This window comes from Acomys minous, assembly GCF_964271855.1.
Source record: "Acomys minous genome assembly, chromosome: 12".
NCBI classification, from domain to species: Eukaryota; Metazoa; Chordata; class Mammalia; order Rodentia; family Muridae; genus Acomys; species Acomys minous.
The window spans coordinates 46263970-46280115 of NC_140493.1; the positions used below are offsets into that span (position 1 = coordinate 46263970).

Sequence of the window (16146 nt, forward strand, 5' to 3'; positions counted from 1 at the left end):
AGAGAGCCAATGAAACTGGGTGTGGTGGCACAGGCTTTTAATCCCAGCACTCAGAAGGCAGAGGCAGGCAGATCTCTATGAGATCTAGACCAGCCTGGTCTACAGAATGAGTTCCAAAATAGGCAGGGCTTTTGCACAGAGAAACTCTGTCTCAAAAACAAAAACAAAAAACTGACTGAGACAGAAAGAGAGGGGGGCGCATTTAGAGTGTGATGAGATGAAGTTTTCCAAGGTGTAAAGCATTCAAACTCAAATAGTATTCAATCATTCTTGAACTTTGAAAACAGTTTTCTGAAGGACCTGCCTTGTAACTAGCTGGTATTGAGGGGCTCATGTAGACTTGTCAAAGTTGGTAGTATCACAGCAGACTCTACAAAATACACAGTCTAAGGCTCAAGGCCTGCCAGCTTCAATTTTTAGTTAAGAACAAAGTGATTTGATAAGGGTAATGTTCAAGGATTGTTGACAAACCGGAGAAATAAGTTTGTAAGCAAATAATGTTGAGTATGAATGAACGACTTTGCTGGGAGATAGTTTTTGAACAGAAAGAGCAAAATGCTACTCAAGAGTTTCAGCACTTGTAAAAGTAGGTACTAATAATTTTGAGTAATAAGGGTCAAGACTGGGAAACTAAAATACATGTAGAAATGCTCCATAAAGTCATTTGTGGTTTTTATACTTCTACTCACTGGAAGGCCGAGGGCATATACTGTGCTTTAACTGAAAAGCTGTAATGACAAGAGGGAAAGGGAAAGAAGGAAGAGGAGGAAAGGAAGGTACCAAAAAAGGAAAGAAACAGGAGGTGGGAAGGAGATGGCACAGAAAGATGAGCAGGATGGTTGGAAGGCTTCAGAAGTTGAAGAGCACCTGCAGGAACGAGACACTGTGTTTGGAGAACAGAACACACAGCATGAAAAGTAAACTGCATCAGACCGAAGGGAACAGGTTGTTCAGCCGGTAACTATATTTTTAAAACTCTCCTTGTACCCAGTAAGTTGACAAGCCAATATCGCCCTTTCCCTTTTGGAATGTTAAGAACAAAGAAGGGAACAGGATACTTTATACCCTACACAGCATTGAAGGTTTTTTGCAATACTATGGTGATGGTTTGGGGTAGTTAGCCTGAACCAGAGCATCTAAGAAGCTTGTGGTTATCTGCAAATACTTCTATCTGCTTTTAGGAAGATGAGAATACTGAGAAATTACTAAACCAATATAAACATCCGACATAAGCCTTTCAAATGTTAATGATGAGAACACCCGGCCACATATTCTGAGAAATCTATACGAGTTGTGTAAGGCATTATGAGTCATGCGTGTCCCGCACATTTTACACCTGTCTTCATTCAGGAAGCTGGAAGACAAAGACCTCAGTCTGACAATAGTCCCCCTTTTCTAAGTCGTTGCTGATAATAGCAATACACCTTGTTGTCATCCTTTGATCCAGGCAACATTTGACTCTTTCTCACAACCTTTGCCAAGTTACACCACAGGGAGGAAGTAAGCAGGAAATCATCATCTAGACAGAAATGTGATTATACAATTTTTATATAGAAGTTATGAGTCAGAGAGTCTAATTTCCATAGAGGAAAGCAAAGTAGAATGGCCCCTCTACCCGCCAAATGTTATTCACAAAGCATTTATTATACTTCCTCTACCTAACATTATCCTGGACCTTTTCTGGTTTTTTTTCCCCCTTAATACAAATACTCAGTCCAGGTGATTACAGTGTTCTCAGAGCTAGGAACTATGGCCTGCCTGTCAAACACTGGCCCCCATAGGAGTTGCCTACACTTTTCCTCTTGGCTTCTCTTGTTCCCACATGTTTTCAGTCCCCTGTGGATTTAAAAATCATTCTATCAATGGAATGATCCAACTTAAGGCCCACACCATGAGAGGGAGCTCACACTTGACACTGCCTGGATGGCCAGGAACCAGAGGCTGGATAACCCAGGAACCTAGGATAGAACCAAACATTGCTGGCAGAAAAAAAAAAAGTCAATGAAATGAAATGGCACCTGATTGATACTCTCTCCTATACTCATATTAGGCAGAACATGGGGGGGAATCCCATGGAGTATGAGAAAGAAGAATTGTAGGAGCCTGAGTGATTGAGGACACCAGGAGAACACAGACCACAGAATCAGTTAAGTTGGATGATAAGAGCTCACAGAGCCTGAAGTGACAATCAGCCTGTATGAGTCTGACCTAGGCCCCTCTACATGAATGCTATAGTTCTGTATCTTGGTGTTTTTGTGGTACTCCTAATAGTAGGAATAGGGGTGTCTCTGATGCTTGACTGCTCTTGGGACCCTTTTTCTCCTGATGGATAGCCTCTGGAGCTGTAAGAAATATAGTTCTGATATTTATAAACCACACAGCTTGTAATAGTTTGTTAAGTCATGTGGATCAAGGGCATGTGTCAACACGGTAAGAGGATTACAATGATAGAAGAAACACTCTGCCTGAACCAGGGGAGCGGCACTTTCCCATTCTTCCAGTTGCGAAGGGAACCCAGCTATCAGCGAGTCCTAGACAAGGTTACAGTGTAGGAAGGAGATGCTTAGTGACAGTTACTGGAAAGATAGTCCAGGTAGAGAGATCATATGCCAAGGCTAGAAAGCAAGACACCTTTTAGAAGGTTATAGGGGCTGGAGTTCCTCTTCTTTCTTCTTCTTCTTTCTTCTTGTTCTTGTTCTCCTCCTCCTCCTCCTCTTCCTCCTCCTCCTCCTCCTCCTCCTCCTACCTCTTCCTCCTCTTCTTCTTGAGGATAGAATTACTCTGTGTAACCCTGGCTGTCCTGGAGCTTACTATGTAGACTACACTGGTCTTGAACTCACTGAGATTATCCTGCCTCTGTCTCCTGAATGCTGTGACTAAAGGTGCATGCCACAACACTGGGATTTGAGCTGGAGTAAAGATTTATATTGGAGGAAGGTAGAGGATGGACCAGGGTAGAGTCTCCCTTTCCTATGGTCCCTCCACAACAAGCAAGACATATCTTAAAGAGCTTAGATAGTTCACACTTTTTATATCAAATCATATGACTTTTCATAACAAAGGGCCACAGACTGGATGATTTTGACAACAGAATGTTATTATCCCTCAGATGGCAGCCAGGTTGGTTTCTTCTGAGGTCACTTTCTGCTTAAATATGGCTTCCCTCTTGCTGTGTCTTCATGCTGCTCTCTCCATGTGCTTGTGCCCTAACATCCTCTAGGGTACCAGTCAGACTGAATTATGATCTACTCCAATGACCTTATTTTAATTTACTTGTTTATTTAAGAGCTGGGTACCTAATGAATTATACTCTGGGGTACTGAGGGTTAATTGTTTAAACATATAAATTTTATGATGATAGAATTTATCCCACAAGAGCTCTGGACTCTGGATTCCACCAGGTGATGCTAGAAGGATGACATACTCCAAGAATCTCTGATTTGCAGGCTCCAGCAACTGTTTTCATATACAACGCAGGTTCACCCTCCTCGTGGTCCTTCCTTTGTCTTCTGCAAAGGCCCTGACCCAATTTCTTCCCTAATTGTGTCCTATATTTTGTTAGACTGTAGCTGTCTACATTTCTCTTACTGTTTAGGGTTTCCCCATTTAACTATCATTCTAATGTGTGTGGGGGAAGGCCTTATGTACAAGGCAACCAGAGCAGCAGAGAACTCCGCCCATCTCATCTCCCAGCTTTTATTTTCTACCTCACTCTCTATGCTCTGATTGGGGCTTTGTCTATCATCCCATCCTTCCTCCCAATGGTGCCTGTGAGCCTACAGTTCTCTGTGTATTCAACACTCTTTCTTGGTTGTCCATTGAGTACATTCCTCATTCCATTCAGTTTTCAGGCCAAACATCACATACCCATAGGTTCTTCTGGCCACTCTTTATAGCTATAAAAGCCAACATCTCTCTATTAATATGGAAGTTCTAGTCTCTCCCAGGCTGAGACCAAGGAGTTGATAATCCACTGAAATGTGAGAAATATCCCCCAGTCTTGTTTTGAGAATCTTGAGGGCAATTCAGGCACAGAGTTATGCTATTATGATAATGTATGTTGTATGACTTGATAGCTACCCACACACAGGTGCATATACACAGTGCCATATGATTAGCAGAAGTCCTGTTAATCACTGGTGCTTCTTGACTACATCACCTTAGGCTAGCTTCACAGTTGTGAGGGCCAGCATATACCCCAGAGTAGAAAGAAAAAAGACACAACAACAACAAAGGGGGGATATCTAACCCACCAAATCTCCAAGGATGTCCTCAATCATTCATCATTTGCTTCAGTGGCAACACATGTGGAAGGAATAATGAGCCGGTGATGAACCCCTGACAGGTCTTACAGGACCTCTCATATCTGATAGCAAGTTAGAAACAAATACCTGAAACAGATGCTTAACAACGATTAAGTGCCCCATTTCTGGGCGCTAGGACTTAATGCTAGCTTCCTATCATATGGCCTTCAGTTCAGATACAGCCTGGTAAAACCAGTAAGGTAGTTTAATGCTATACAACTGTGCTCTAAAATGCCCAGACATTTATTCAAGCATTATTCTGGGTAGGTCTGCAAGGAGGTTTTAGGTAAGATTAACATTTGAATCTTGAATTGATTAAAGATATTGTCTTCTCCTGTGGGAGTTGGCCTGAGCCAATCATCTAAAGACTTTAAAAGACATCATAGTGTCACAGAAAACATTGATTCATCAGAAGAAACTCTCTCTTTGCAAGAAAAGTGGGACATTAAGGAACCTTGCCCTGTACCCTATTGCCTGGGGACTCCTGGCTTCTGGAGTGGTGACAAGATTTTGAAATCACAGTTATTATGTCAGCTGGGCTCTCTTGCAAGCTTGAGTTAAAGATGGATAGGAAAGTGTAGTACACACTCTGAGGTAGATAGTAATGCACAGGCGGTTCCTCCTATAGCCAGGGTGGACTGTACTGCTTTCCACAGCTCTGAAATTTAATGGCTTAGAAAAGTTAGTACCCAAGTGACAAATGTTTCTCTTAAGACACACATGCCACTATTTTCTTTTAATAGAAGCTATGTCACCATCTCCCTGTTAAGACTTCTCCACTGTAAGTACTGGGAAAAATGAGATCTAGGACATTGTCTGAGGTGACTAATTCTGATAATTGGGGAAGATTGGGAACTCCATCCCACAGGGGGATAAGGTAGGCTATCTCAAAAGCTCAGGGGTAATTGCTATGATATTATTCCTTGTTCTTCTGCTTTGGATGGTAACCAAAGTTAATAGAAGATAACAGTAGCCCATGTAAGTGGAATACGAAGGATGTACTCATGCGGAGTGAAAAGCCAAAGTCTTGGACTAAGTACAGGACCTCAAACACCAGAGGAGCTGAGGTCAAAGATAACAGCAAATACATTCTCATCTATCATGAATGCCAACTGTAGCCCTTTATACAATTAAAGCAGTGAGTGTTCAGTACCTATTAGTTCTTTCCCCCTCACTGCCTGCCTTTTGTGTATACGTAAAGAATGATGATTGCCATTTTGTCCTTTGCCCACCAGTGTTTTAAGAGATGTAGATACGATGATGTACTTCATTAATTATTTCCACAGAATATAGACTATTGAGAAAAGAATTCCAGCTGGACTGGAAGAATAGAAACCTTCAGACACCCTAGACTTGGAGTTAGACTGACAGCTAAAATGACTATGTTGGCTTCCTCGTGGAAGTGATGCCTATAGGGTACAGGAGGTGAAGTTTCTATTAATTGGCTGATTTTAATGGCAAAAACTTGGGGAAAACAAAGCAGTTATGCTGATCCTGAGCACCCAAATGGGCATTTTTGCCTGGCTGACATCAAAACTTTTCTAAATACAAAGAATTGCTGACATTAAGATGTTGAACGTCTCTAGTGATTGATGTTAAAATGTTAGTCCCAATTGTGGGCTATTGGGAAATTCTGAAGCCTTCAGAAGATGGAGCCCAGAGAGAGACCTTTTGGTGACTCGGGCATGTCATTGTGGTCATGAAGTAAGCCTCATGGTCTCTGCCATGATTATCTGATACCATGAGAAGATGCTCCGTCCAAAAGCATGAACTAAATAAGCCTTTTACCTCAGTAAGTTGATTAATCTCAGTATATTGTTTTAATGATAGAAAGCGGACTCCCACAGAAATCCACCCCTCAAAAGCAAGCCTTCTTCCCCTAGGATCTTACATGTCAGGTCGTTGCTCTCCCATCTATTTTAGCAACTGTTTGCCCATGAACCTATCTCTACCAAACTCTGAAATAGGAAATTATAATGAAAACAGAAAATTGGCAGGGACCCCTTTGCATATTTGCTTGGAATGGGTGACAGTAGACATAGTAGAAGGTACTCTGAGCTCTACAGGCAATAGTAGCATTGCCCAGAATCAGGGCTTGAAACAACAACACCAGGGTTGCTGGCAGTGTTCAGGTGTCTCTGTACTAGGCCCATTTTGTTTTACTAGACTAGGGCCCCTGGATTGAAAGCTTCAGATTTCCTGACTATTATGGGGATTATCCAGTATCTTTAAGTAAATTCTTTTTTTTCTTTTTTCTTTTCTTTTCTTTTTTTTTCTTTTCTTTCTTTCTTTCTTTCTTTCTTTCTTTCCTTTTTTTTTTTGTCATTTAAATCTATGGAGAGTAATTTTTAAAAATTTTACTTATTTAATCACTTTATAGCTTGATTCCTCATGTCTCCTCCCAGTCCTTCCCTTATGCCCCCTCTCCCCGTTTCCCCCACCCCTTCTTCTCAAAGAAGGGGAGGTCCCTAAGGAGTATCAACCCACCCTGCCACCTCAAAGTCACAGCAAGACAAAGTGCATTTTCTCCTGCTGAGGACAGGCAAGGCAGCCCAGCTAGGAAAAAAGGATCCAAAAGCAGGCAACAGAGTCTTGTTGTTAGGAGACCCACATGATCACTAAGCTGCACATCGGCTACATATGTGTGGGGGCTCTAGGTCCAGCCCATGCATGATCTTTGGATGTTAGTTCAGTCTCTGTAGGCTCCCATGGGCCAGCAACTAAGTAATATAAAAAATACATCAGAAATGGATTCTGTTGAATTTTCCATGCCTATGCCTTTGCAAAGTCCATGACATTACTTTCTGCTGATACTAAAACTTAGGTGTTTATGCTGGAAAGAAAGAAGGAAAATTATAGGCAGGAATGGGGTGAATTTGACTATAATGGTATTTTCTCCTTTACATTCATCTATAGCTTCTACATCCTCTGTAGTTGGCATGCATTTCTTTTAAAACATCTTTTCTTTTAAAACATCTAGACAGAGGGTACTTTATTTTCCAGATGGAACCATGGGAGGCTCAAATATTGTTAGTTAATGCAATAAAAAATGCTTTCTACTAGCCTACATCGTTATAATAGCAGTTGGAAACTGTTGTTGGTTTAGGAAATCTTATGCTAAATTTGTTAACATGTCTTGATATGATTTAGAAGGTATGCTTTGTTTTCTTGGGAGTATGAGAAGGCAGCTCAGGCCATGTTAATGTCAGTTTTATTGAATATTAGAATAACTCTGCGGCCAAAGTACTCTTAAAAGATTTGCAATTAAATTAGATTGTTTTTAGACTGACTAAATGTCTAAGCTCTGGCACCTACCTACTTATATAAAGTTCTGTTGCCTTATGTTTGTGGATGGAAAATCATGTCCAAGGAAATCAATGACGTCTCCCAGCTTCCCTTCCCCGACAATCTATTCTTCACGCTGCGTTTGTTTATCTGAGTCATCTAATGGTCCCTTCTGTTCAGACTTCTGTATCCCGCCAAGCTTGCCTTTTGTGGTGCCATTAAAAGTGTGCCAACCTTTACTGTGGTTTTGCATAACTAGTGGAAAGCCAAGTCTAACATTAAAATGGGGCCTTCATCTGCCATTTTTTTTCACAAATTATTGGGGATTGTCCTGACAGGCCATGCTGTCTTTGGGAGATTTTATTCCTTTTGAATTTGCTCACAGATCTGTTAGTCTTTTCTCTCTCTCTCTCTCTCTTTCCAACCTTTTTTCTTTTTCATTTGCTTGTAGATTATTCAATCAAGGATGCTCTGATGTTACAAGTGGCCTCTACCAAAGACTTATATAAATTACGAAACTTTCCAGGTTCCTTAGGGGGAAAAACCAATCCCAACTTCTATGAGGTTGGCTGTTGGAGATAAAAACTGTATGTGAAAAGGAGAATTACACCCTCATGTGTGTTGTATTAATATTCCTTGTAGTTTGTGAGAGTTTCTTGCACTTCAGTCTTTATTAAAACCCAATAAATCAGGCAGGATGGAGGGCACATCAAACAGAGAGGTGGCTACTCAGCTCTTAGCCTTAGGACATGATCCTTTCCTTATTTTCCCATAACATTTCAAGCAAAACTTCTTACCCTAGTTGCTGTAACTAGCTTTTGGCTTCCTGTATAATTAGCTCAAACCTAGATGGGCAGTGGACTAAGCTAAGACACCGGCTGAGTGTCTCTCTAGATGGAAATATTCTGTCCATTGCCCATGAGGAGATTTTTACTGGGCAGATGTTCATCTCAGAAAGTCCAGTGGCACCAACTGTGCTCTTACCAACATTGTATTTCTCTGTTTGTACAAGTTAGTATGAATATGTACATGTATGTCAGGGTATGTACACATATGTATGTGCATGTGTGTAGAACAGAGGTCAGCGTCTTAGTCCTTCCCCCATTCCATATTTTCATCCTTGGACCTGAAGCTTGCCAATTTGGCTAGGCTAGCTAACCAGCAAGCCCCAGAACTTCTCCTGGCTCTGCCACCCTTAGTGCTAATGATAAGGTGTGAACCACCACACCTGCCTTGCACACAAGTGCTAGGGATTCACACTTAGACCTTCATGCTCACACAGTAAGCCATTTTCTGACAGACTCAATACAATCCTCATCCCAAGATCCCTTTTTATCTTGTTCCTGCTCATATGACACGAATATTTACACAATGACAAAATCAAATGTAATATTAATTCATGTTTACTTTGAAAACAATTTAATAATAGTATTAAAATCAATAAAAGAGTTCATGCAGGGGATATTTCACTTACTCAATACTATGCCACCCACTTTGCAACATGCTGTTTTAAATAAAGCTCAACTAAAAACTCCAAGAAGTCGTGGAGTTGAAGTACTTCAAGTTCTGCTTCTTAGTCATGCTGCTGTCATTATTTATTTCAAATCCACTTTTAAATTGCAGGGCTATGTTGTGCCACAGAGTTTGGAGACAGGTGAGTCAGAAAGGCATTTGAACAATTCAGAACCACCATGCACTGGTTCTCAAAAGGAACATGTCCCCATGTATAAAAAGCCTCACCCCTTCCCTTCCTTCCTCCTGTCTGTCCCCCCTTCCCCTCCCTTCTCTCTTTCTCTACCTTTCTTTATCACTTTCCCTCTCCTGTCCTCCTTTTCTCTATATACTATTTGTTCCCTCCTTTTTCTTTTCAAAACTGAGGCTAAATTCAATGTCTGAACTCAAGTAATCAGTGATCTTTCCTCAGCTTGTTGGGCAGCTAGAGCTATGGGAATGTGCCACTAAAACTAGTTAAGGTCCAATTTTATAACTGGGACTTCTGGTCAAAGGTGAGGCACCAGAGTATGTGAGAAAGTAATATTCCACTCTCCACTCTACTGGGGAGAGTGTTCTGTCCATTGGCTAGATCTGGGTAGGGGTTTAAGTTTTTCCGCCTGTATTGTCCTTGGCTGGTGCCTTAGTTTGAGTGGGACCCCTGTGCCCAAATCTGCCTATCATAATGTTCTACTTGTAGGCTTCTAGGACCCTCTGGATCCTTCTACTTTGCCATTCTCCCATGATTCTCTCATCTAGAGTCCCACTAGAATGTCCTCCCCTCTGTCTCAGTTTCTTGGTAAGTGAAGGCTTTCGTGGGACATGCCCCTTGGGCTAATATGCAGATATAGGTGAGTATATACCATTTGATTCTTTCTGCTTCTGGGTTAACTCACTCATTATGATCATTTCTAGCTAAGGACAATACAGGCGGTAAACCTTAAACTCCGACCCAGATCTAGCCAATGGACAGAACACTCTCCACAGTAGAGTGGAGAGTGGGATATGACTTTCTCACATACTCTGGTGCCTCACCTTTGACCATGTCCCCTGGAGGGGGAGACCTGGTGGCACTCAGAGGAAGGACAGCAGGTTACCAAGAAGAGACTTGATACCCTATGAACATATACAGGGGGAGGTAATCCCCCTCAGGAACAGTCATAAAGGAGGGGAATATGGGGAAAATGGGAGGGAGGGAAGAATGGGAGGATACAAGGGATGGGATAACCATTGAGATGTAACAAGAATAAATTAATAAAGGAGAACAAAAAAGTAAAAAAAAAACTGGGACTTCTTTAAAGTAACTCCCATATAGAAGAGTGAGTGAAAGGATAAGCATCAAAAATGTGCTAATTACACATAACATTTTAGATCTCAACAATAACCACGGAGATTAATTAGAACCAGACAAACAAAAGACTCTGCCAGCGAGAGCTTTACTGCTGACCTTGTTTACAGCAGTCAGCACATTGTGGTAACAGAAGAGCAGACAGAGTTTAAACTGTTTCATTACCACTTCACTGCAAGGTGTGTACCACTTTGTAGGCTGCATCTGAATTGAGCTACCTACCGGCATGTAATAGAGAAGCCGCCCAAGCCCTTATGTAATAAATAGAACCCTGTACTTGGATCTCTTTTTCCCAGAATATTTTTTAAGTTGCTTTACAGCACTTACAACTTATAATTATATGCTTGTTCATGCACTTGTTTAAGGTCTGCATAACCATATTGTAATCACTGTGAGTTAGTGGCTCTTGTGTCCCAGCACCCAACAGGATACTTTGTTGTGTACTCATGACAATTTTTTAAGATTGTATTTTAAGTGTGTATGTGGAGAGGGAGGTAAAAAGGGTGGGGAAAGGGTGGGAGTAGATTATGAACAAAGACAACTTTCAGCAGTTGGTTCTTTCCTTTTGTTTTTTTGTTTTGTTTTGTTTTCTTTTGTTTTTTTGTTTGTTTGTTCTTTCCTTTTACAGTCAGATCTAGGGATCAAACTCGGGTCATCAGGCACAAAAAAGAGTACCTTTGCCATTACTGAGCCTTCTCTCTGGCCCCCAACTATTTTGAGTTGTTAATTAATGAGGATGTTCAGTTAGCAGTAGCCATGGTGTTGAGATCAAATAGAGGTAAGAGGATGTCCCCCCACCCCCGACCCATCAGCTTACTCACCCTAATAAAACTATGAGAGGTCAAAGCTTACACAGCAGATGTCCAGTGATAAGAACTACAGCCCCATCACCCCCTTGTTTGTAGTCATATAGATAAGAAAGCTGACCAAAACTGCTTAATGACTTACTGCTTAGTACTGGGGCCACAAGAATAGTGTATATGTCTCAGATGCTTCGCAAATTAGTGACTTGCACACCTTTAATCCCAGCACTCGGGAAGCAGAGGCAGGTGGATTGCTGTGAGTTCGAAGCCAGCCTGGTCTACAAAGTGAGTCCAGGACAGCCAAGGCTACACAGAGAAACCCTGTCTCAAGCCTGCCTTCCAAAAAAAGAAACATTCCTTAGCCGGGGGAAGGAGGCATAGGGCTGGCAAGAGCAATGCCTCATTTTGCTACATGGGCTGTGAACGTGCTTTGTGTTGGAGGTGCAGACATACTACCCACAGACTGCAATTGCCCCTCTGTGTTCTTCTCTTCTACTTTCCTATTTTAGTGGACTAGAGGATTCCACTAACCAAAGCAGTTCACAGTCCACAGTGAAAGTCAGGATTCTGGAACAGTGTTCAGAGGAGGGGAAAGGGCAGCAGCACCAAGTGTTAGAAGAGGCGGGAGGATGTGCGGCCATGCTAGCTCTCCAAGGGATACTTAGCCCTCTTGAGCCTTACTGTTAATCCACAGGATCCACCACAGGATCCAGCAACTCAGTCAGTCAGCGATAAAGAGCAAGAAAGATACAGTGACAAGAACACAGCTTCGTTCACAGCATCAGCATTTTCCCAAGCTCTAGACTAAAATGTAAGAAGCTGTCAGTTCCTTGTTGGGTAATGTATTTCCTAAGCTTAGCTAGAGTACCCAGAGGAATATATACTGGACTGCGATGGCCGATTCTCAAGTGTAGAGCCCTTAGCAATATTTTCAACTTCAGAGAACTTTGGTTTCATCATCATTAAAGGAATATTTTTCTTTACAGCAGGTATTTTGAGGCAGAATCTGATACCCTCTGTTGCACTGTGAACCTAGACTTGCCAAGGACTTTAAAGTCCTCTCTTGCCGGTGGAGGGTGCTCACTAACAAATAGACTCTTAAACTAAAGAGAAGTCAGCAAAGCAATAACTGATTAGAGGGCCAGAGCTCAAGATCAAGTCAAAGAGGAAACTGTCACCAGTTAGCCAGATCATCCTGGATTGGGCAAGGGGACTTAGCTTCACGTACTCAGCCAGGAGAAAAATGAAAGAGCTTTGCTACTCATAAAAAGAAACATCACGAGTCAGTCTTACACTCAAGAGCCTACCTCAGTCCATTTGTGCCTGTAGAACAGTGCCAGAAAGGTTTATTTCTTACCATTCTGAAGACTAGGGAATCCAAGACACTGCTGTTGGCACTAGGACCGGATGAGAGCTTTCTTGATACCTGATGGAAGAGCCAAACAGAACAGAAGGGATAAACACCATGGTCTCATATGGCAGGGGAGTAGAAGGACAGGAGAGCAAACTCACTCTGATACTTTATCATAAGAGCAACAATATGTTCATGAGGACAAAGCCATCAGGACCTAATCATTTTGCAAGTGTATGTGTATATGTTCAAGAGTATACACGTGGACGTAAGAGGTCAAACTCAGGTCTTGTTTCTTTGTCCTGTTTGTTTGTTTGTTTGTTTGTTTGTTTGTTTGTTTTTGAGGCAGGGTCTATCACTCGTATCTGAGTCTCACTTATTAGGCTAGCCTAGCTGACCAGCATGCTCTAGGGATTGGTCTGCAGCCCATATTAAAACAAGCTAATAAGTACTAGGAACCATACCCAGCTCCTCATGCTTGGACAGCAAGTACTTTATTAACTGAAATTTTCCCAGGCCCCTAATTACTTCTTGAAGCCCCTATCTTTTATTACTACCATAAGGAGAATCTAGAAGAAGTTTGGAGGGAACACATTCAGATCAAAACAGAAGCAAGTGCATTCTATATACAAAGAGTATTTTGATCTTTTGAGCCTAAACTTTTTCCTTAAAATAATCGCCAGTGAACCTACCACAGCATGACCTAGTCTACTAAGCCAATGATTTGCAAAGTGTATGGTCAGGAAGAACTGGCCTAGAATCCCAGACCTGACTTCTCCTTGACACAGTTTCCTTGTTTGTAACAAGCTGATAAGTGACCGTCATCTCATAGAGCACTAGTGAGGAATAAGTAAGATTCTTCTATTACCAACTTACAAAGATCATCTTAACTTACAATGATAAATCCTTCACATGGAAGTATAGTTTCACACAGATGGATTTATACTGTCCATTACTCTATGGATAGAGTAATTAACTCTATGGATAGCTTCATGTACAGTCTTCCACTGTGGATCATCCTTGCCTGCTGATGTTTTCTTTTCTTCTTTGGATACTGGGTTCCGTTTTTTGTAATAAGCCTTGACTAAACCAAAGCTTTAAAAACTGCTGCAAATCAGTACTTTCTCCTTTGGAACCCTGTCACTGTTATGTGAACCACTCCAAGCTGGTGTGGTTGGACTTCAAAAGACATGTAGATTAGGTCCAGGTTGTCCCAGACAAGGTTATGCTAAAATAGCCATCCCCAAGACAGACTCCCAACCAAATTTGGATGCACAGGTAGATCTGGCCAAACCCCTTCATGTTTAATCCAGATCAGTAGAACTTCCCACAGGAGACACAAATCCAAGAGAAATGATGAATGGTTGTTGTTTTCCACCTCTGAGTCACGGACAGTTTGTCTTACAGCAGTGCTATGGCAGGGACTGGTGTACCATTTGTTTGTTGAAACAAGGTCGGAGATCATTTCAAGCTTATACCAATCAGCTCTCCTGACCTAGGCCTAGGATTAATTACCAGAGACATGTTCAGAGTGGATTGATATTTTGAGAGCTATCTTATGAGCATCTTCTGTTGCACAAACTGTACAGAAAGAGATCAGCAGTTGAGATATGTGACAAAGAGATCTTTCTGCTAATAGCTTTGACACATTTCCATTTTATAATTGCAACCTTTTGAGTTTTGGGAGTTTCTGTCCATAACCCACATATCCTTCTCTCCATTTGATGCTAGTTTTAAGCTACGTTAAAATGATTACTGATTATTTTAAATAAAAATCATTTAGACGTAGGCCTTTAGAAATCTATCAGATTGTCTTATTTTAACAGGTAATACATAGTGGTTCTCAGAGCTGCTTATTCTACCTTCTACCAACATTCAGTAAATACCTCTTCTCCATATTTAGCCCAAGAAAATTTTAGTCTTGACATATATTGCATTTATTATTTCATGCGGTGTTTCTCCTTAGTTGTGAAATACCACACTTATTGAGTCTTTTTGGAAGGGATAAGCAACTCAGAAATGTAGCCTGTATTTTAAGACCTAATAAAAATGAATACAGACTTATCTGTGATACTACAGAGTACTGTCTTATAATACCAAAGTTTGGTGTTTTTTTTCACATTTAAGTATTCTTCTGAGTTTAACATTATTAGAAAATATTTGTAAATGAACGTTATTAAATATGTAGTCAAGTATTTAGTCTTATCCAAGTTTAGCAGGGTGCATGTGTGAATGGTCAGGCTTAGTGCTGTTCCTTAATTGCTATCCACATTGTTTTATGACTTGGGGGTCTCACTGGCCTGGAGCTTTCCATATAGGCCAAGCTGGCTGACCAGCAAGAGCCAGGTATCCTCCTTTCTTTGCCTTTCTTGTGCTGAGATTACAAGGGTGCACCAGCTCTCTCTTGTGGACTCTAACGCCAGTGTGAAGCTCTGTATTGACTAAGCCATCTTCTCAGTCCCCATATTTCAAAGTCTTAACTACATTTCACATCTGCTTACGTTCATGTCATCATGAACTTTTGGTTTTGCCTTTTGCTTAGTTGAGCTTCCAAGCACGTCTCTCCATGGCGGGTGGAAGCATTTTCAGATGGCAAGTGCTAGTTTCTGCATGCCTCGGTTAGACCAATGCTCCCAGCTCTGAATAGATTATTGCTATCATTACCTGCTTCTTGTAGTCCAGCCAGATCGTGACTCAGAGGCACTGTTATATTTGCTGAGGAAATGATTGGTAGAATTGAGGTGATAGAACAGAGATTTGGTGATCTTTCGCATCAAAATAAAATAAAAATCTTAAAAACATCCAATCTAGAACCTACAGCAACCACAGAAAAGGTAGTTACAGATGAGAAAAATCCACAGGGTTATCAAGAAACCGAATGGCAGCCCATAGAGGCATTAGACTTAAATAGATTTAAAACACTAGTAATGTCTCTTGACATGTATTTAACTTATATAAAACAGATATACTTAATAATTGGGCCACACAAGATTGAGTAACTCCAAAAGATTGAAGAGAGTTGATGTCAGCCATATTAAAACCAGGCCCTCAACTATGGGTGGACAAATTATACCTATTCAAGAGTTCAGTGGGTTTTGCCTTGAATTCTGAAAAGGCTCATTCCATAATTACACATTCGTTAGGGGTGATGGCGATGGTAAAGATGCTTTTACAGATTGAAGCTGATGATGCTCCAGTATATGTATCTAGTAAAGTAAAGCATGTTTCTAGATATTACTGCATAGAAAATGGTACAGATACATCTCTCTACAAACAACAGTACAGAGGTCTAACAGATCTTCAGAGGAAATGCTCATAGAACAGAAGAGGGATATGGGATCTCCCAGAGACACATTAAACAATGCCTTGTTGAATTTAAATGTTTTAAATGGCAATGAGAGAGGTAACACAGCTACTGAAAAACACTGGATTTTAAAAAGGACTGATGAATCAGAACATCCTATATATTATAAGGATGTCTTAAGTTCAGAATGGAAAGCAGAAAATGTGTTGCACTGGAGGAGAAGTTTGTTTGTTTCAAAGGAAAAGAAAAGTTGTGAATTC

At 41.1% G+C, this 16146-nt stretch overlaps 1 long non-coding RNA gene across 2 annotated transcripts in view; it reads right to left on the bottom strand.

The window, feature by feature from the left end:
• Window positions 1-16146, bottom strand: part of LOC311579828 — a 107324-nt gene that overhangs the window by 81390 nt on the left and 9788 nt on the right. For both annotated transcript variants that reach the window (XR_014773258.1, XR_014773259.1), the window contains exons 2-3: window positions 15247-15297; window positions 12589-12657 (exon numbers count right to left, since the gene is read on the bottom strand). This is a non-coding gene — a long non-coding RNA (uncharacterized lncRNA). The remainder of the gene's footprint in view (window positions 1-12588; window positions 12658-15246; window positions 15298-16146) is intronic.